Source organism: Rhipicephalus microplus, chromosome 3 (genome assembly GCF_043290135.1).
Source record: "Rhipicephalus microplus isolate Deutch F79 chromosome 3, USDA_Rmic, whole genome shotgun sequence".
Classification (NCBI taxonomy): Eukaryota; Metazoa; Arthropoda; class Arachnida; order Ixodida; family Ixodidae; genus Rhipicephalus; species Rhipicephalus microplus.
In genome coordinates this window covers 229,488,728-229,507,890 of record NC_134702.1, presented here as the reverse complement: position 1 = coordinate 229,507,890, position 19,163 = coordinate 229,488,728, and the positions used below count along the sequence as shown (strand labels likewise).

Below are 19,163 nucleotides of genomic sequence, written 5' to 3'. Positions count from 1 at the left end.
AGTAATGAATGACTGTTGCTCGGTTTTCTTACCTTTTCGACCTTACACTTCTGGGAACTAATGATACCGGTTGCGTTTCCCAGTGACACCTGTCCGCCTCGTTAGCGCAGTAGGCAGCGCGTCAGTGTAAAAATCTGAAGGTCGCAAGTTCAATCCTCACCCGGGGCAAAAGCGGTGCAGATGTTTAGTTTGCTTATGAAAGTTTAATTAGGTCATGAGGGGTGCACTGTCTGGAGCAGTAATGAATGACTGTTGCTCGGTTTTCTTATTTTTTCCACCTTTAATTTGTGGAAACTATTTATAACGGTTGTGTTTTCCAGGGTCCCCTGTCCGCCTCGGTAGCGCAGTAGGCAACGCGCGTCAGTCTCATAATGTGAAGGTCGTGAGTTCAAACCTCACCAGGGGCAAAGGTGGTGCAGTTTTTTGTTTGCTAATGAGAGTTTAATTAGGTCGTGAGGAGTGCGCTGTCTGGAGCAGTAATGAATGACTGTTGCTTGGTTTTCTTATTTTTTCGACCTTCAATTTGTGGGAACTAATGACACCGGTTGCGTCTCCCAGTTACCGCCGTCTGCCTCGGTAGCGCTGTAGGCAGCGCGTCAGTCTCATAATCTGAAGGTCGTGAGTTCAATCCTAACCCGGGGCAAAGGCGGTGCAGTTTTTTTGTTTGCTTATGAGAGTTTAATTAGGTCGTGAGGGGTGCGCTGTCTGGAGCAGTAATGAGTGACTGTTGCTTGGTTTTCTTATTTTTTCGACCTTCAATTTGTGGGAACTAATGACACCGGTTGCGTCTCCCAGTTACCGCTGTCCGCCTCGATAGCGCAGTAGATAGCGCGTCAGTCTCATAATCTGAAGGTCGTGAGTTCAATCCTCACCCGTGGCAAAGGTGGTGCCGTTTTCTTGTTTACTTATGAGAGTTTATTTAGGTCGTGAGGGGTGCGCTGTCTGGAGCAGTAATAAATGACTGTTGCTCGGTTTTCTTACTTTTTCGACCTTTAATTTGTGGGAACTAATGATCCTGGTTGCGTTTCCCGGTGACACCTGTCCGACTCGATAGCGCAGTAAGCAGCGCGTCAGTCTCATAATCTGAAAGTCGCGAGTTCAATCCACAACCGGGGCAAAGGCGGTGCAGATGTTTTGTTTGCTTATGAGAGTTTAATTAGGTCATGAGGAGTGCACTGTCTGGAGCAGTAATGAATGACTGTTGCTCGGTTTTCTCATTTTTTCCACCTTTAATTTGTGGAAACTATCGATAATGGTTGTGTTTCCCAGTGACCCCTGTCCGCCTCGGTAGCGCAGTAGGCAGCGCGTCAGTCTCATAATGTGAAGGTCGTGAGTTCAATCCTCACCCGGGGCAACGGTGGTGCAGTTTTTTTGTTTGCTTTTGAAAGTTTAATTAGGTCGTGAGAAGCGCGCTGTCTGGAGCAGTTGTGAATGACTGTTGCTCGGTTTTCTTTTTCGAACTTTAATTTGTGGGAACTAATGATACCGGTTGTGTTTCTCAGTGACACCTGTCCGCCTCGGTAGCGCAGTAGGCAGCACGTCAGTCTCATATACTGAAGGTCGTGAGTTCAATCCTCACCCGTGGCAAAGGTGGTGCCGTTTTCTTGTTTACTTATGAGAGTTTATTTAGGTCGTGAGGGGTGCGGTGTCTGGAGCAGTAATGAATGACTGTTGCTCGGTTTTCTTACCTTTTCGACCTTACACTTCTGGGAACTAATGATACCGGTTGCGTTTCCCAGTGACACCTTTCCGCCTCGGTAGCACAGTAGGCAGAGCATCAGTCTTACAATCTCAAGGACGTGAGTTCAACCCTCACCCGGGGCAAAGTTGGTGCAGTTTCTTTGTTTGCTTCTGAGAGTTTAATTAGGTGGTGAGGGGTGCGTTGTCTGGAGCAGTAATTAATGACTGTGTCTCAGTTTTCTTACTTTTTTGACCTTCAATTTGTGGGAACTATTGATACCGGTTGTGTTTCCCAGTGACACCTGTCCGCCTCGGTAGTGCAGTAGGTAGCGCGTCAGTCTCATATACTGAAGGTCGTGAGTTCAATCCTCAACCGTGGCAAAGGTGGTGCCGTTTTCTTGTTTACTTATGAGAGTTTATTTAGGTCGTGAGGGGTGCGGTGTCTGGAGCAGTAATGAATGACTGTTGCTCAATTTTTTTACCTTTTCGACCTTACACTTCTGGGAACTAATGATAGCGGTTGCGTTTCCCAGTGGCACCTGTCCGCCTCGGTAGCGCAGTAGGTAGCGCGTTAGTCTCATAACCTGAAGATCGTGAGTTCAATCCTCACCCGAGGCAAAGGTGGTGCAGTTTTTTTGTTTGCTTATGAGAGTTTAGGTAGGTCGTGAGGGGTGCGCTGTCTGGAGCAGTAATGAATGACTGTTGCTTGGTTTTCTTATTTTTTCGACCTTCAATTTGTGGGAACTAATGACACCGGTTGCGTCTCCCAGTTACCGCTGTCTGCCTCGGTAGCGCAGTAGGCAGCGCGTCAGTCTCATAATCTGAAGGTCGTGAGTTCAATCCTAACCCGGGGCAAAGGCGGTGCAGTTTTTTTGTTTGCTTATGAGAGTTTAATTAGGTCGTGAGGGGTGCGCTGTCTGGAGCAGTAATGAATGACTGTTGCTGAGTTTTCTTACTTTTTCAACCTTTAACTTTTGGGAACTATTGATACCGGTTGTGTTTCCCAGTGACACCTGTACGCCTCGGTAGTGCAGTAGGTAGCGCGTCAGTCTCATATACTGAAAGTCGTAGGTTCAATCCTCACCCGTGGCAAAGGTGGTGCCGTTTTCTTGTTTACTTATGAGAGTTTATTTAGGTCGTGAGGGGTGCGGTGCCTGGAGCAGTAATGAATGACTGTTGCTCGGTTTTCTTACCTTTTCGACCTTACACTTCTGGGAACTAATGATACCGGTTGCGTTTCCCAGTGACACCTGTCCGCCTCGTTAGCGCAGTAGGCAGCGCGTCAGTGTAAAAATCTGAAGGTCGCAAGTTCAATCCTCACCCGGGGCAAAAGCGGTGCAGATGTTTAGTTTGCTTATGAAAGTTTAATTAGGTCACGAGGGGTGCACTGTCTGGAGCAGTAATGAATGACTGTTGCTCGGTTTTCTTATTTTTTCCACCTTTAATATGTGGAAACTATTTATAACGGTTGTGTTTTCCAGGGTCCCCTGTCCGCCTCGGTAGCGCAGTAGGCAACGCGCGTCAGTCTCATAATGTAAAGGTCGTGAGTTCAAACCTCACCAGGGGCAAAGGTGGTGCAGTTTTTTGTTTGCTAATGAGAGTTTAATTAGGTCGTGAGGAGTGCGCTGTCTGGAGCAGTAATGAATGACTGTTGCTTGGTTTTCTTATTTTTTCGACCTTCAATTTGTGGGAACTAATGACACCGGTTGCGTCTCCCAGTTACCGCTGTCTGCCTCGGTAGCGCTGTAGGCAGCGCGTCAGTCTCATAATCTGAAGGTCGTGAGTTCAATCCTAACCCGGGGCAAAGGCGGTGCAGTTTTTTTGTTTGCTTATGAGAGTTTAATTAGGTCGTGAGGGGTGCGCTGTCTGGAGCAGTAATGAGTGACTGTTGCTTGGTTTTCTTATTTTTTCGACCTTCAATTTGTGGGAACTAATGACACCGGTTGCGTCTCCCAGTTACCGCTGTCCGCCTCGATAGCGCAGTAGATAGCGCGTCAGTCTCATAATCTGAAGGTCGTGAGTTCAATCCTCACCCGTGGCAAAGGTGGTGCCGTTTTCTTGTTTACTTATGAGAGTTTATTTAGGTCGTGAGGGGTGCGCTGTCTGGAGCAGTAATAAATGACTGTTGCTCGGTTTTCTTACTTTTTCGACCTTTAATTTGTGGGAACTAATGATCCTGGTTGCGTTTCCCGGTGACACCTGTCCGACTCGATAGCGCAGTAAGCAGCGCGTCAGTCTCATAATCTGAAAGTCGCGAGTTCAATCCACAACCGGGGCAAAGGCGGTGCAGATGTTTTGTTTGCTTATGAGAGTTTAATTAGGTCATGAGGAGTGCACTGTCTGGAGCAGTAATGAATGACTGTTGCTCGGTTTTCTCATTTTTTCCACCTTTAATTTGTGGAAACTATCGATAATGGTTGTGTTTCCCAGTGACCCCTGTCCGCCTCGGTAGCGCAGTAGGCAGCGCGTCAGTCTCATAATGTGAAGGTCGTGAGTTCAATCCTCACCCGGGGCAACGGTGGTGCAGTTTTTTTGTTTGCTTTTGAAAGTTTAATTAGGTCGTGAGAAGCGCGCTGTCTGGAGCAGTTGTGAATGACTGTTGCTCGGTTTTCTTTTTCGAACTTTAATTTGTGGGAACTAATGATACCGGTTGTGTTTCTCAGTGACACCTGTCCGCCTCGGTAGCGCAGTAGGCAGCACGTCAGTCTCATATACTGAAGGTCGTGAGTTCAATCCTCACCCGTGGCAAAGGTGGTGCCGTTTTCTTGTTTACTTATGAGAGTTTATTTAGGTCGTGAGGGGTGCGGTGTCTGGAGCAGTAATGAATGACTGTTGCTCGGTTTTCTTACCTTTTCGACCTTACACTTCTGGGAACTAATGATACCGGTTGCGTTTCCCAGTGACACCTTTCCGCCTCGGTAGCACAGTAGGCAGAGCATCAGTCTTACAATCTCAAGGACGTGAGTTCAACCCTCACCCGGGGCAAAGTTGGTGCAGTTTCTTTGTTTGCTTCTGAGAGTTTAATTAGGTGGTGAGGGGTGCGTTGTCTGGAGCAGTAATTAATGACTGTGTCTCAGTTTTCTTACTTTTTTGACCTTCAATTTGTGGGAACTATTGATACCGGTTGTGTTTCCCAGTGACACCTGTCCGCCTCGGTAGTGCAGTAGGTAGCGCGTCAGTCTCATATACTGAAGGTCGTGAGTTCAATCCTCAACCGTGGCAAAGGTGGTGCCGTTTTCTTGTTTACTTATGAGAGTTTATTTAGGTCGTGAGGGGTGCGGTGTCTGGAGCAGTAATGAATGACTGTTGCTCAATTTTTTTACCTTTTCGACCTTACACTTCTGGGAACTAATGATAGCGGTTGCGTTTCCCAGTGGCACCTGTCCGCCTCGGTAGCGCAGTAGGTAGCGCGTTAGTCTCATAACCTGAAGATCGTGAGTTCAATCCTCACCCGAGGCAAAGGTGGTGCAGTTTTTTTGTTTGCTTATGAGAGTTTAGGTAGGTCGTGAGGGGTGCGCTGTCTGGAGCAGTAATGAATGACTGTTGCTTGGTTTTCTTATTTTTTCGACCTTCAATTTGTGGGAACTAATGACACCGGTTGCGTCTCCCAGTTACCGCTGTCTGCCTCGGTAGCGCAGTAGGCAGCGCGTCAGTCTCATAATCTGAAGGTCGTGAGTTCAATCCTAACCCGGGGCAAAGGCGGTGCAGTTTTTTTGTTTGCTTATGAGAGTTTAATTAGGTCGTGAGGGGTGCGCTGTCTGGAGCAGTAATGAATGACTGTTGCTGAGTTTTCTTACTTTTTCAACCTTTAACTTTTGGGAACTATTGATACCGGTTGTGTTTCCCAGTGACACCTGTACGCCTCGGTAGTGCAGTAGGTAGCGCGTCAGTCTCATATACTGAAAGTCGTAGGTTCAATCCTCACCCGTGGCAAAGGTGGTGCCGTTTTCTTGTTTACTTATGAGAGTTTATTTAGGTCGTGAGGGGTGCGGTGCCTGGAGCAGTAATGAATGACTGTTGCTCGGTTTTCTTACCTTTTCGACCTTACACTTCTGGGAACTAATGATACCGGTTGCGTTTCCCAGTGACACCTGTCCGCCTCGTTAGCGCAGTAGGCAGCGCGTAAGTGTAAAAATCTGAAGGTCGCAAGTTCAATCCTCACCCGGGGCAAAAGCGGTGCAGATGTTTTGTTTGCTTATGAAAGTTTAATTAGGTCATGAGGGGTGCACTGTCTGGAGCAGTAATGAATGACTGTTGCTCGGTTTTCTTATTTTTTCCACCTTTAATTTGTGGAAACTATTGATAACGGTTGTGTTTTCCAGGGTCCCCTGTCCGCCTCGGTAGCGCAGTAGGTGACATGTCGCCTTAGAAGACGACATTAACGAAGTGCGCGCGGGGCACTGGCGCTGTGGCACGAGCGCGAGCCTGGCGTCGAACGCTGGCCAGGAGTGACTCCAACGCCTGGGCTACGCTTTTGAACTTGTTCACGTTTCCTGTCCTTTAATAAATCGTCTACAGTCACAAGCGGCTGTACAGACGTAACAGTTGGCGACGAGGATGGCTGTACAGACGTAACAGTTGGCGACGAGGAAGACTGGATCGACTCATCGGCACTCCACCGACGTCAAGGAAATAACATGGCGACGCCCGACTTCGGTCGGCTACCCGAATTCAGCGGCAGCCCCAGCTCCTGGAGATCCTGGTATGGGAGGCTACAGTTCTTCTTCGAGGCTAACGAGATTACGGACGCATCGAAGAAACGTGCTCATCTGCTAACGCTGTGCGGGGAACAGACTTATGACATCGTCTGCGCCCTCGTTCAACCCAAGCAGCCCAACCAAGTGAGCTACGAGGACATAGTCAAGATGCTCAAGGCTCACTTCGATCCACAACCGTCTGAGGTCTTCTGCAGGGCACGATTCCAGCGACGTGACCAAAAGCACGACGAAACGGTCAGTGATTACGTCACGGCGCTCAAGAAGCTAGCAGCAGATTGCAATTTCGGGACAAGCGCAGACACTGCAGCGAATCCGACAATGCTGCCTATGGACGTCATGCTGCGTGATCGTTTCGTTTGCGGTCTTCGGAACGAGCAGGTCCAGCAACGGCTCTTCGCAGAAAAGGACTTGACGTTCAAGAAAGCTTTCGACCTTGCACTGCGAGCTGAAAACGCCATCGAAGACCAGAAACGCGTGAAAACCGAATTTAAAGAGTTTCACGAATCCTGCATAAGCACATGCAAGATAGACAACCAAGGTCACTCTAGTGCCTCTGCCCAAAAGAAGAAACAACGCTGTTGGCGTTGTAACGCGCTACATAATCCGGACACTTGCAAGTTCCAGACAGCCTCCTGCAACTACTGCAAGAAACGCGGACACATTGAAAAAGCCTGTCTGAAAAAGCGGAAAGAAGCAAAAACGAGCAACAGCATCGAATATCCCCAACAAGGAACTTCGACAGCTGCCTCAGCACCAGTGTCGACTCAGCAGGACTCATCAGACGTGGCCCTTTACGAGCTCAACACCGTAACCAACGCGTTCAGCACACAGAAGGTCATGACTCGGCTACGCGTACATGGCAAGTTCTTGGATTTTGAAGTCGACTCGGGTGCAGCCTGCACACTCATCAGTGAGGTCACGTTCAAAGCTACGTGGACAGATGATCGACCACGGCTTCAGACCGACAACATGCTCCTACGCACATGGTCAGGACAGTCTCTTCGAGTTCTCGGATGTGCAACGGTGATTGTTACGCACGGAAACAAAACCATGACACTACCACTTGTTGTCATCAAGGGAGCAGGTTGTAACCTCCTTGGACGAAACTGGTTTCCTCACCTGGGTATACAGATCACGGGCATCAATGATGTATCCGGCGATGAACTTGTTTCGAAGCTTCTCGACAAGTACCAATCTGTATTCGACGAGGACATATCAGGACACATCGGTCCAGCGGTACAACTAGACCTCGTGGAAGGAGCGAAACCAAAGTTCCTAAAAGCACGGCCGGTTCCTTTCGCGCTCCGGTCAGCTGTAGAAGCAGAATTGGATCGACTGCAAAGTCAAGGCATAATCGAGCCAGCACAGCATTCGGATTGGGCAACGCCTCTCGTACTGGTTCGAAAGAAGAATGGCTCGTTGCGAATATGCGGCGACTACCGTTGCACAGTGAACCAGGTATCAAAGAAGGCAGACTACCCACTTCCCTCAACTGATGAAGTGCTCAGCCACTTGAGGGGAGGCAAGGTCTTCAGCACCCTGGATTTAGCACAAGCGTACCAGCAACTTCACGTGACGCCAGAGACAGCAGAGATATTGACCCTGAACACGCTGAAGGGACTATACAGGGTCAAGAGATTGCCTTTCGGAATTTCTGCAGCCCCAGCCATTTTTCAACGTTTTATGGAGACAATGCTGTCAGGCATCACAGGCGTGTGCGCATACCTAGATGACGTGATCATCAGTGGGAAAGACGCCACGGAACACGCCGAGAGACTGGAAGAAGTGCTGAAGAGGCTACGAAACTACAATCTGCGCCTCGGAAAAAACAAGTGCTGCTTTGCGGTGCGACAAGTTTTCTTTCTGGGACACCGAATCGACGAGACAGGCGTCCACACAAACGAAGAGAAAGTTCGAGCCATAACGGACGCTCCAGCACCAAACTGCAAACAAGCGCTTCAATCATTTCTCGGAATGCTGGCTTTCTACGACAGATTCTTGAAGAACAGGGCAACAGTTGCCAGCTGCCTATACCAGCTTCTTCAGAAGGACGCCACGTGGAGATGGGAGACAAAGCATCAAGAAGCCTTTGACAAGCTTAAGGCATTGCTGCTCAGTCAGACCGTACTGGCACACTACGACGAACAGAAGGAGCTTCTTGTCTCTTGTGATGCTTCACCATATGGCATAGGAGCTGTTCTGTCTCAACGTGATGACCAGAATAGAGAGGCGCCAATCGCTTTTGCATCTCGGACGCTAGGGCCGGCAGAACGCAAATATGCTCAATTGGACAGAGAAGGCCTTGCTGTGGTGTTTGCAGCCCACAAGTTCCACAAGTATATTGCGGGAAGAAAGGTGACTTTCGTCACTGACCACCAACCACTGCTCGGCATACTGGGTCCACAAAAGCCAACGGCTCAAGTCCTTTCTCCACGGATGACCAGATGGTGCATCAAGTTATCGGCGTATGACTACAGCATAATCTACAGGCGTGGCAAGAACCATCAAAACGCGGATGCGTTGAGCCGTTTGCCATTACAAGAACGTCTCGATGAACCCTGGCCTCCAGGTGACGTACTATTGTTCGAAGCGTTATCGAGACCTCCGTTGACTGCTGCCGAGATAGCACGCCTGACACAACAAGACAGCATCATGCAGAGGTTGTACAAGGCAGTGCAGGATGGTACAGTGGAGAAACTCACTGGAGATGAGTTTGCTCCTTACCGACGACGAGCGACCGCACTAGCACTACAGCGCGAGTGCATCACACTTGGATCCCGAGTGATCATACCGAGCTCAGCACGATCCCGTGTTCTGGCACTTCTGCATGCGGGTCACAGAGGCATGGTAGCCATGAAGAAGTGCGCAAGGAGCTACGTATGGTGGCCCGGAATGGACAAGGTGATCGAGGAAACGGTGCGACAGTGCCGTGAATGCCAAGCAACGCAAAAGAGCCCACCCAAAGCTCCTATTCCTACGTGGGACCGTCCCCAGACAGCATGGAACACGGTGCACGTTGACTTCGCGGGGCCACTACTCGGACGCACCTACTTAGTTGTTGTGGACGCATACACAAAGTGGGTGGAAGTCCGGCACGTGACACAAGCAACATCCGCGGCTGTAATCGACGTGCTCCGAAGCCTCTTTGCAACGTTCGGCATTCCCCGAAAGGTCATCTCCGACAACGGAAAAGCATTCATCTCCAACGAGATCAAGCAGTTCTATGCGTCGAACGGCATACAGGCTGCAACCTCACCAGCATATCATCCGGCAACAAACGGTCAGGCAGAACGCTATGTGGCGGAGCTGAAAAGAGCGCTGTTGAAAGATGCAGACAAGTCCATACAGTGCCGACTTGCAAGATTTCTGTATCGGCAGCACACGACAATACACACTACCACAGGTATGACACCGGCGAGAGCGATGTTCGGACGAGAATTGCTCTGCCCTCTCGATCTTCTTAAGCGGGAGACGGATAAGCGAAGTCCTGAGAGCCAGGAGGCATTGCAAAAATCACGCCGCTTCGCTATAGGGGATAGAGTGCTTATCCGGCAGTTTTTGAAAAAGCCAGATTGGATTGAAGGCGAAATACTGCGCCGCGTCGGACCACGATCCTGGCTTGTAAAAAGCGACCAAGGAAAGGTTCGGCGTCACCTCAATCACATGAGGAAAACGAGTCAGACCAGACAAACAACCCAATCGCGGACAGATTGGAGCGCAGCTGACGATCTCTTGGACGCAACGCCAGAAGAGACGCCATCGAGCTCAGCTGCTCAACCGCCTGAATCGCCCGAGATGCAAGATCACACTTCCTCGCAACCGTCGACGTCACAGGCAGTGGCCACTCGGCAACTGCGACCACCAGAGGTTAGGCGACCTCCAGACCGCTATGGAGACTTCGTCTAAGGGAGGAAGAGTGACATGTCGCCTTAGAAGACGACATTAACGAAGTGCGCGCGGGGCACTGGCGCTGTGGCACGAGCGCGAGCCTGGCGTCGAACGCTGGCCAGGAGTGACTCCAACGCCTGGGCTACGCTTTTGAACTTGTTCACGTTTCCTGTCCTTTAATAAATCGTCTACAGTCACAAGCGGCTGTACAGACGTAACAGTAGGCAACGCGCGTCAGTCTCATAATGTGAAGGTCGTGAGTTCAAACCTCACCAGGGGCAAAGGTGGTGCAGTTTTTTGTTTGCTAATGAGAGTTTAATTAGGTCGTGAGGGGTGCGCTGTCTGGAGCAGTAATGAATGACTGTTGCTTGGTTTTCTTATTTTTTCGACCTTCAATTTGTGGGAACTAATGACACCGGTTGCGTCTCCCAGTTACCGCTGTCTGCCTCGGTAGCGCTGTAGGCAGCACGTCAGTCTCATAATCTGAAGGTCGTGAGTTCAATCCTCACCCGTGGCAAAGGTGGTGCCGTTTTCTTGTTTACTTATGATAGTTTATTTAGTCGTGAGGGGTGCGGTGTCTGGAGCAGTAATGAATGACTGTTGCTCGGTTTTCTTACCTTTTCCACCTTACACATCTGAGAACTAATGATACCTGTTGCGTTTCGAATTGACACCTGTCCGCCTCGGTAGCGCAGTGGGCAGCGCGTCAGTCTCATAATTTGAAGGTCGTGAGTTCAATCCTCACCCGTGGCAAAGGTGGTGCCGTTTTCTTGTTTACTTATGAGAGTTTATTTAGGTCGTGAGGGGTGCGGTGTCTGGAGCAGTAATGAATGACTGTTGCTCGGTTTTCTTACCTTTTCGACCTTACATTTCTGGGAACTAATGATACCGGTTGCGTTTCCCAGTGACACCTGTCCACCTCGGTAGCGCAGTAGGCAGAGCATCAGTCTTACAATCTGAAGGTTGTGAGTTCAACCCTCACCCGGGGCAAAGTTGGTGCAGTTTCTTTGTTTGCTTCTGAGAGTTTAATTAGGTGGTGAGGGGTGCGTTGTCTGGAGCAGTAATTAATGACTGTGTCTCAGTTTTCTTACTTTTTTGACCTTCAATTTGTGGGAACTATTGATACCGGTTGTGTTTCCCAGTGACACCTGTCCGCCTCGGTAGTGCAGTAGGTAGCGCGTCAGTCTCATATACTGAAGGTCGTGAGTTCAATCCTCAACCGTGGCAAAGGTGGTGCCGTTTTCTTGTTTACTTATGAGAGTTTATTTAGGTCGTGAGGGGTGCGGTGTCTGGAGCAGTAATGAATGACTGTTGCTCAATTTTCTTACCTTTTCGACCTTACACTTCTGGGAACTAATGATAGCGGTTGCGTTTCCCAGTGGCACCTGTCCGCCTCGGTAGCGCAGTAGGTAGCGCGTTAGTCTCATAACCTGAAGATCGTGAGTTCAATCCTCACCCGAGGCAAAGGTGGTGCAGTTTTTTTGTTTGCTTATGAGAGTTTAGGTAGGTCGTGAGGGGTGCGCTGTCTGGAGCAGTAATGAATGACTGTTGCTTGGTTTTCTTATTTTTTCGACCTTCAATTTGTGGGAACTAATGACACCGGTTGCGTCTCCCAGTTACCGCTGTCTGCCTCGGTAGCGCAGTAGGCAGCGCGTCAGTCTCATAATCTGAAGGTCGTGAGTTCAATCCTAACCCGGGGCAAAGGCGGTGCAGTTTTTTTGTTTGCTTATGAGAGTTTATTTAGGTCGTGAGGGGTGCGCTGTCTGGAGCAGTAATTAATGACTGTTGCTGAGTTTTCTTACTTTTTCAACCTTTAACTTTTGGGAACTATTGATACCGGTTGTGTTTCCCAGTGACACCTGTACGCCTCGGTAGTGCAGTAGGTAGCGCGTCAGTCTCATATACTGAAAGTCGTAGGTTCAATCCTCACCCGTGGCAAAGGTGGTGCCGTTTTCTTGTTTACTTATGAGAGTTTATTTAGGTCGTGAGGGGTGCGGTGCCTGGAGCAGTAATGAATGACTGTTGCTCGGTTTTCTTACCTTTTCGACCTTACACTTCTGGGAACTAATGATACCGGTTGCGTTTCCCAGTGACACCTGTCCGCCTCGTTAGCGCAGTAGGCAGCGCGTCAGTGTAAAAATCTGAAGGTCGCAAGTTCAATCCTCACCCGGGGCAAAAGCGGTGCAGATGTTTTGTTTGCTTATGAAAGTTTAATTAGGTCATGAGGGGTGCACTGTCTGGAGCAGTAATGAATGACTGTTGCTCGGTTTTCTTATTTTTTCCACCTTTAATTTGTGGAAACTATTGATAACGGTTGTGTTTTCCAGGGTCCCCTGTCCGCCTCGGTAGCGCAGTAGGCAACGCGCGTCAGTCTCATAATGTGAAGGTCGTGAGTTCAAACCTCACCAGGGGCAAAGGTGGTGCAGTTTTTTGTTTGCTAATGAGAGTTTAATTAGGTCGTGTGGGGTGCGCTGTCTGGAGCAGTAATGAATGACTGTTGCTTGGTTTTCTTATTTTTTCGACCTTCAATTTGTGGGAACTAATGACACCGGTTGCGTCTCCCAGTTACCGCTGTCTGCCTCGGTAGCGCTGTAGGCAGCGCGTCAGTCTCATAATCTGAAGGTCGTGAGTTCAATCCTAACCCGGGGCAAAGGCGGTGCAGTTTTTTTGTTTGCTTATGAGAGTTTAATTAGGTCGTGAGGGGTGCGCTGTCTGGAGCAGTAATGAGTGACTGTTGCTTAGTTTTCTTATTTTTTCGACCTTCAATTTGTGGGAACTAATGACACCGGTTGCGTCTCCCAGTTACCGCTGTCTGCCTCGGTAGCGCAGTAGGCAGCGCGTCAGTCTCATAATCTGAAGGTCGTTAGTTCAATCCTAACCCGGGGCAAAGGCGGTGCAGTTTTTTTGTTTGCTTGTGAGAGTTTAATTAGGTCGTGTGGGGTGCGCTGTCTGGAGCAGTAATGAATGACTGTTGCTGAGTTTTCTTACTTTTTCGACCTTTAACTTGTGGGAACTATTGATAACGGTTGTGTTTCCCGGTGACACCTGTCCGCATCGGTAGTGCAGTAGGTAGCACGTCAGTCTCATATACTGAAGGTCGTGAGTTCAATCCTCGCCCGTGGCAAAGGTGGTGCCGTTTTCTTGTTTACTTATGAGAGTTTATTTAGGTCGTGAGGGGTGCGGTGTCTGGAGCAGTAATGAATGACTGTTGCTCGGTTTTCTTACCTTTTCGACCTTACACTTCTGGGAACTAATGATACCGGTTGCGTTTCCCAGTGACACCTTTCCGCCTCGGTAGCATAGTAGGCAGAGCATCAGTCTTACAATCTGAAGGACGTGAGTTCAACCCTCACCCGGGGCAAAGTTGGTGCAGTTTCTTTGTTTGCTTCTGAGAGTTTAATTAGGTGGTGAGGGGTGCGCTGTCTGGAGCAGTAATGAACGACTGTTGCTCAGTTTTCTTAATTTTCGACCTTTTTTTTTGTGGGAACTAATGATCCCGGTTGCGTTTCCCAGTGACACCTGTCCGCCTCGATAGCGCAGTAGGCAGCGCGTCAGTCTCATAATCTGAAGGTCGTGAGTTCAATCCACAACCGGTGCAAAGGAGGTACAGATTTTTTGTTTGCTTGTGAGAGTTTAATTAGGTCGTTAGGGGTGAGCTGTGTGGAGCAGTAATGAATGGCTGTTGCTCAGTTTTCTTACTTTTTCGACTTATAATTTGTAGGAACTAATGACACCGGTTGCGTCTCCCAGTGACACCTGTCCACCTCGATAGCGCAGTAGGCAGCGCGTCAGTCTCATAATCTGAAGGTCGTGAGTTCAATCCACAACCGGGGCAAAGGAAGCACAGATTTTTTGTTTGCTTGTGAGAGTTTAGTTAGGTCGTTAGGGGTGCGCTGTGTGGAGCAGTAATGAATGGATGTTGCTCAGTTTTCTTACTTTTTCGACTTATAATTTGTGGGAACTAATGATCCCGGTTGCGTTTCCCAGTGACACCTGTCCGCCTCGATAGCGCAGTAGGCAGCGCGTCTGTCTCATAATCTGAAGGTCGCGAGTTCAATCCACAACCGGGGCAAAGGAGGTACAGATTTTTTGTTTGCTTGTGAGAGTTTAATTAGGTCGTTAGGGGTGCGCTTTGTGGAGCAGTAATGAATGACTGTTGCTCGGTTTTCTTATTTTTTCGACCTGTTATTTGTGGGAACTATCGATACCGGTTGTGTTTCCCAGTGACATCTGTCCGCCTCGGTAGCGCAGTAGGTAGCGCGTCAGTCTCATATACTGAAGGTCGTCAGTTCAATCTTCACCCGGGGCAAAGTTGGAGCAGATTTTTTGTTTGCTTATGAGAGTTTAATTAGGTCGTGAGGGGTGCGCTGTCTGGAGCAGTAATTAATGACTGTTGCTGAGTTTTCTTACTTTTTCAACCTTTAACTTTTGGGAACTATTGATACCGGTTGTGTTTCCCAGTGACACCTGTACGCCTCGGTAGTGCAGTAGGTAGCGCGTCAGTCTCATATACTGAAAGTCGTAGGTTCAATCCTCACCCGTGGCAAAGGTGGTGCCGTTTTCTTGTTTACTTATGAGAGTTTATTTAGGTCGTGAGGGGTGCGGTGCCTGGAGCAGTAATGAATGACTGTTGCTCGGTTTTCTTACCTTTTCGACCTTACACTTCTGGGAACTAATGATACCGGTTGCGTTTCCCAGTGACACCTGTCCGCCTCGTTAGCGCAGTAGGCAGCGCGTCAGTGTAAAAATCTGAAGGTCGCAAGTTCAATCCTCACCCGGGGCAAAAGCGGTGCAGATGTTTTGTTTGCTTATGAAAGTTTAATTAGGTCATGAGGGGTGCACTGTCTGGAGCAGTAATGAATGACTGTTGCTCGGTTTTCTTATTTTTTCCACCTTTAATTTGTGGAAACTATTGATAACGGTTGTGTTTTCCAGGGTCCCCTGTCCGCCTCGGTAGCGCAGTAGGCAACGCGCGTCAGTCTCATAATGTGAAGGTCGTGAGTTCAAACCTCACCAGGGGCAAAGGTGGTGCAGTTTGTTGTTTGCTAATGAGAGTTTAATTAGGTCGTGAGGGGTGCGCTGTCTGGAGCAGTAATGAATGACTGTTGCTTGGTTTTCTTATTTTTTCGACCTTCATTTTGTGGGAACTAATGACACCGGTTGCGTCTCCCAGTTACCGCTGTCTGCCTCGGTAGCGCTGTAGGCAGCGCGTCAGTCTCATAATCTGAAGGTCGTGAGTTCAATCCTAACCCGGGGCAAAGGCGGTGCAGTTTTTTTGTTTGCTTATGAGAGTTTAATTAGGTCGTGAGGGGTGCGCTGTCTGGAGCAGTAATGAGTGACTGTTGCTTAGTTTTCTTATTTTTTCGACCTTCAATTTGTGGGATCTAATGACACCGGTTGCGTCTCCCAGTTACCGCTGTCTGCCTCGGTAGCGCAGTAGGCAGCGCGTCAGTCTCATAATCTGAAGGTCGTTAGTTCAATCCTAACCCGGGGCAAAGGCGGTGCAGTTTTTTTGTTTGCTTGTGAGAGTTTAATTAGGTCGTGTGGGGTGCGCTGTCTGGAGCAGTAATGAATGACTGTTGCTGAGTTTTCTTACTTTTTCGACCTTTAACTTGTGGGAACTATTGATACCGGTTGTGTTTCCCGGTGACACCTGTCCGCCTCGGTAGTGCAGTAGGTAGCACGTCAGTCTCATATACTGAAGGTCGTGAGTTCAATCCTCACCCGTGGCAAAGGTGGTGCCGTTTTCTTGTTTACTTATGAGAGTTTATTTAGGTCGTGAGGGGTGCGGTGTCTGGAGCAGTAATGAATGACTGTTGCTCGGTTTTCTTACCTTTTCGACCTTACACTTCTGGGAACTAATGATACCGGTTGCGTTTCCCAGTGACACCTTTCCGCCTCGGTAGCATAGTAGGCAGAGCATCAGTCTTACAATCTGAAGGACGTGAGTTCAACCCTCACCCGGGGCAAAGTTGGTGCAGTTTCTTTGTTTGCTTCTGAGAGTTTAATTAGGTGGTGAGGAGTGCGCTGTCTGGAGCAGTAATGAACGACTGTTGCTCAGTTTTCTTACTTTTTCGACCTTTTTTTTTGTGGGAACTAATGATCCCGGTTGCGTTTCCCAGTGAAACCTGTCCGCCTCGATAGCGCAGTAGGCAGCGCGTCAGTCTCATAATCTGAAGGTCGTGAGTTCAATCCACAACCGGTGCAAAGGAGGTACAGATTTTTTGTTTGCTTGTGAGAGTTTAATTAGGTCGTTAGGGGTGAGCTGTGTGGAGCAGTAATGAATGGCTGTTGCTCAGTTTTCTTACTTTTTCGACTTATAATTTGTAGGAACTAATGACACCGGTTGCGTCTCCCAGTGACACCTGTCCACCTCGATAGCGCAGTAGGCAGCGCGTCAGTCTCATAATCTGAAGGTCGTGAGTTCAATCCACAACCGGGGCAAAGGAGGCACAGATTTTTTGTTTGCTTGTGAGAGTTTAGTTAGGTCGTTAGGGGTGCGCTGTGTGGAGCAGTAATGAATGGCTGTTGCTCAGTTTTCTTACTTTTTCGACTTATAATTTGTGGGAACTAATGATCCCGGTTGCGTTTCCCAGTGACACCTGTCCGCCTCGATAGCGCAGTAGGCAGCGCGTCTGTCTCATAATCTGAAGGTCGCGAGTTCAATCCACAACCGGGGCAAAGGAGGTACAGATTTTTTGTTTGCTTGTGAGAGTTTAATTAGGTCGTTAGGAGTGCGCTTTGTGGAGCAGTAATGAATGACTGTTGCTCGGTTTTCTTATTTTTTCGACCTGTTATTTGTGGGAACTATCGATACCGGTTGTGTTTCCCAGTGACATCTGTCCGCCTCGGTAGCGCAGTAGGTAGCGCGTCAGGCTCATATACTGAAGGTCGTCAGTTCAATCTTCACCCGGGGCAAAGTTGGAGCAGATTTTTTGTTTGCTTATGAGAGTTTAATTGGGTCGTGAGGGTGTCGCTGTCTGGAGCAGTAATGAATGAATGTTCTCGGTTTTCTTCCTTTTTCGACCTTTCATTTGCGGGAAACAATGATACTGGTTGCGTTTCCTAGTGACACCTGTACGCCTCGGTAGCGCAGTAGGCAGTACGTCAGTCTCTTAATCTTAAGGTCGTGAGTTCAGTCCTCACCAGGGGCAAAGGTAGTGCAGTTTTTTGTTTGCTTTTGAGAGTTTAATTAGGTCGTGAGGGGTGCGCTGTCTGGAGCAGTAATGAATGACTGTTGCTTGGTTTTCTTACTTTTTCGACCTTTATTTTCTGGGAACTAATGATACCGTTTTTTTCCCAGTGACACCTGTCCGCGTCGGTAACGCGGTAGCGGTAGGCCGAACGTCAGCCTTAAAATCTGAAGGTCGTGAGTTGAATCCTCACCCGGGGCAAAGGTGGTGCAGTTTTTTTGTTTGCTTTTGAAAGTTTAATTAGGTCGTGAGAAGTGCGCTGTCTGGAGCAGTTGTGAATGACTGTTGCTCGGTTTTCTTTTTCGAACTTTAATTTGTGGGAACTAATGATACCGGTTGTGTTTCCCAGTGACACCTGTCCGCCTCGGTAGCGCAGTAGGCAGCACGTCAGTCTCATAATCTGAAGGTCGTGAGTTCAATCCTCACCCGTGGCAAAGGTGGTGCCGTTTTCTTGTTTACTTATGATAGTTTATTTAGTCGTGAGGGGTGCGGTGTATGGAGCAGTAATGAATGACTGTTGCTCGGTTTTCTTACCTTTTCCACCTTACACATCTGAGAACTAATAATACCTGTTGCGTTTCGAAGTGACACCTGTCCGCCTCGGTAGCGCAGTAGGCAGCGCGTCAGTCTCATAATCTGAAGGTCGTGAGTTCAATCCTCACCCGTGGCAAAGGTGGTGCCGTTTTCTTGTTTACTTATGAGAGTTTATTTAGGTCGTGAGGGGTGCAGTGTCTGGAGCAGTAATGAATAACTGTTGCTCGGTTTTCTTACCTTTTCGACCTTACACTTCTGGAAACTAATGATACCGGTTGCGTTTCCCAGTGACCCCAATCCGCCTCGGTAGCGCAGTAGGTAGCGCGTCAGTCTCATAATCTGAAGGTCGTGAGTTGAATCCTCACCCGGGGCAAAAGCGGTGCAGTTTTTTTGTTTGCTTGTGAGAGTTTAATTAGGTCGTGAGGGGTGCGCTGTCTGGAGCAGTAATGAATGACTGTTGCTCGGTTTTCTTACTTTTTCTACCTTCAATTTGTGGGAACTAATGATCCTGGTTGCGTTTCCCAGTGACACCTGTCCGACTCGATAGCGCAGTAGGCAGCGCGTCAGTGTCATAATCTGAAGGTCGCGAGTTCAATCCTCACCCGGGGCAAAGGCGGTGCAGATGTTTTGTTTGCTTATGAGAGTTTATATAGGTCATGAGGAGTGCACTGTCTGGAGCAGTAATGAATGACTGTTGCTCGGTTTTCTCATTTTTTCCACCTTTAATTTGTGGAAACTATCGATAACTGTTGTGTTTCCCAGTGACCCCTGTCCGCCTCGGTAGCACAGTAGGCTGCGCGTCAGTCTTATAATGTGAAGGTCGTGAGTTCAGTCCTCACCAGGGCCAAAGGTGCTGCAGTTTTTTGTTTGCTAAAGAGAGTTTAATTAGGTCGTGAGGGGTGCGCTGTCTGGAGCAGTAATGAATGACTGTTGCTCGGTTTTCTTACCTTTTCGACCTTACACTTCTGGGAACTAATGATACTGGTTGCGTTTCCCAGTGACACCTGTCCGCCTCGTTAGCGCAGTAGGCAGCGCGTCAGTGTAAAAATCTGAAGGTCGCAAGTTCAATCCTCACCCGGGGCAAAAGCGGTGCAGATGTTTAGTTTGCTTATGAAAGTTTAATTAGGTCATGAGGGGTGCACTGTCTGGA

The 19,163-nt window shown here is 48.7% G+C and overlaps 19 non-coding genes across 19 annotated transcripts; all 19 read left to right on the top strand.

The window, feature by feature from the left end:
• Positions 1-1,281: 1,281 nt before the first annotated feature.
• Positions 1,282-1,354, top strand: TRNAM-CAU (transfer RNA methionine (anticodon CAU)). The gene has a single exon. It is a non-coding gene; the product is annotated as a tRNA-Met (tRNA).
• A 397-nt stretch (positions 1,355-1,751) lies between these two features.
• Positions 1,752-1,824, top strand: TRNAV-UAC (transfer RNA valine (anticodon UAC)). The gene has a single exon. It is a non-coding gene; the product is annotated as a tRNA-Val (tRNA).
• Positions 1,825-2,225: 401 nt separating this feature from the next.
• TRNAM-CAU (transfer RNA methionine (anticodon CAU)) lies at positions 2,226-2,298 on the top strand. The gene has a single exon. It is a non-coding gene; the product is annotated as a tRNA-Met (tRNA).
• A 164-nt stretch (positions 2,299-2,462) lies between these two features.
• On the top strand, positions 2,463-2,535 carry TRNAM-CAU (transfer RNA methionine (anticodon CAU)). The gene has a single exon. It is a non-coding gene; the product is annotated as a tRNA-Met (tRNA).
• A 1,587-nt stretch (positions 2,536-4,122) lies between these two features.
• On the top strand, positions 4,123-4,195 carry TRNAM-CAU (transfer RNA methionine (anticodon CAU)). Its single transcript has one exon. It is a non-coding gene; the product is annotated as a tRNA-Met (tRNA).
• A 397-nt stretch (positions 4,196-4,592) lies between these two features.
• TRNAV-UAC (transfer RNA valine (anticodon UAC)) lies at positions 4,593-4,665 on the top strand. Its single transcript has one exon. It is a non-coding gene; the product is annotated as a tRNA-Val (tRNA).
• A 401-nt stretch (positions 4,666-5,066) lies between these two features.
• TRNAM-CAU (transfer RNA methionine (anticodon CAU)) lies at positions 5,067-5,139 on the top strand. Its single transcript has one exon. It is a non-coding gene; the product is annotated as a tRNA-Met (tRNA).
• A 164-nt stretch (positions 5,140-5,303) lies between these two features.
• TRNAM-CAU (transfer RNA methionine (anticodon CAU)) lies at positions 5,304-5,376 on the top strand. Its single transcript has one exon. It is a non-coding gene; the product is annotated as a tRNA-Met (tRNA).
• Positions 5,377-10,966: 5,590 nt separating this feature from the next.
• TRNAM-CAU (transfer RNA methionine (anticodon CAU)) lies at positions 10,967-11,039 on the top strand. Its single transcript has one exon. It is a non-coding gene; the product is annotated as a tRNA-Met (tRNA).
• A 164-nt stretch (positions 11,040-11,203) lies between these two features.
• Positions 11,204-11,276, top strand: TRNAV-UAC (transfer RNA valine (anticodon UAC)). The gene has a single exon. It is a non-coding gene; the product is annotated as a tRNA-Val (tRNA).
• Positions 11,277-11,677: 401 nt separating this feature from the next.
• TRNAM-CAU (transfer RNA methionine (anticodon CAU)) lies at positions 11,678-11,750 on the top strand. Its single transcript has one exon. It is a non-coding gene; the product is annotated as a tRNA-Met (tRNA).
• A 164-nt stretch (positions 11,751-11,914) lies between these two features.
• On the top strand, positions 11,915-11,987 carry TRNAM-CAU (transfer RNA methionine (anticodon CAU)). Its single transcript has one exon. It is a non-coding gene; the product is annotated as a tRNA-Met (tRNA).
• Positions 11,988-13,100: 1,113 nt separating this feature from the next.
• TRNAM-CAU (transfer RNA methionine (anticodon CAU)) lies at positions 13,101-13,173 on the top strand. The gene has a single exon. It is a non-coding gene; the product is annotated as a tRNA-Met (tRNA).
• A 401-nt stretch (positions 13,174-13,574) lies between these two features.
• On the top strand, positions 13,575-13,647 carry TRNAV-UAC (transfer RNA valine (anticodon UAC)). Its single transcript has one exon. It is a non-coding gene; the product is annotated as a tRNA-Val (tRNA).
• A 2,061-nt stretch (positions 13,648-15,708) lies between these two features.
• TRNAM-CAU (transfer RNA methionine (anticodon CAU)) lies at positions 15,709-15,781 on the top strand. Its single transcript has one exon. It is a non-coding gene; the product is annotated as a tRNA-Met (tRNA).
• A 164-nt stretch (positions 15,782-15,945) lies between these two features.
• TRNAM-CAU (transfer RNA methionine (anticodon CAU)) lies at positions 15,946-16,018 on the top strand. Its single transcript has one exon. It is a non-coding gene; the product is annotated as a tRNA-Met (tRNA).
• Positions 16,019-16,182: 164 nt separating this feature from the next.
• Positions 16,183-16,255, top strand: TRNAV-UAC (transfer RNA valine (anticodon UAC)). The gene has a single exon. It is a non-coding gene; the product is annotated as a tRNA-Val (tRNA).
• Positions 16,256-18,076: 1,821 nt separating this feature from the next.
• Positions 18,077-18,149, top strand: TRNAM-CAU (transfer RNA methionine (anticodon CAU)). Its single transcript has one exon. It is a non-coding gene; the product is annotated as a tRNA-Met (tRNA).
• A 164-nt stretch (positions 18,150-18,313) lies between these two features.
• TRNAM-CAU (transfer RNA methionine (anticodon CAU)) lies at positions 18,314-18,386 on the top strand. Its single transcript has one exon. It is a non-coding gene; the product is annotated as a tRNA-Met (tRNA).
• Positions 18,387-19,163: the final 777 nt, after the last annotated feature.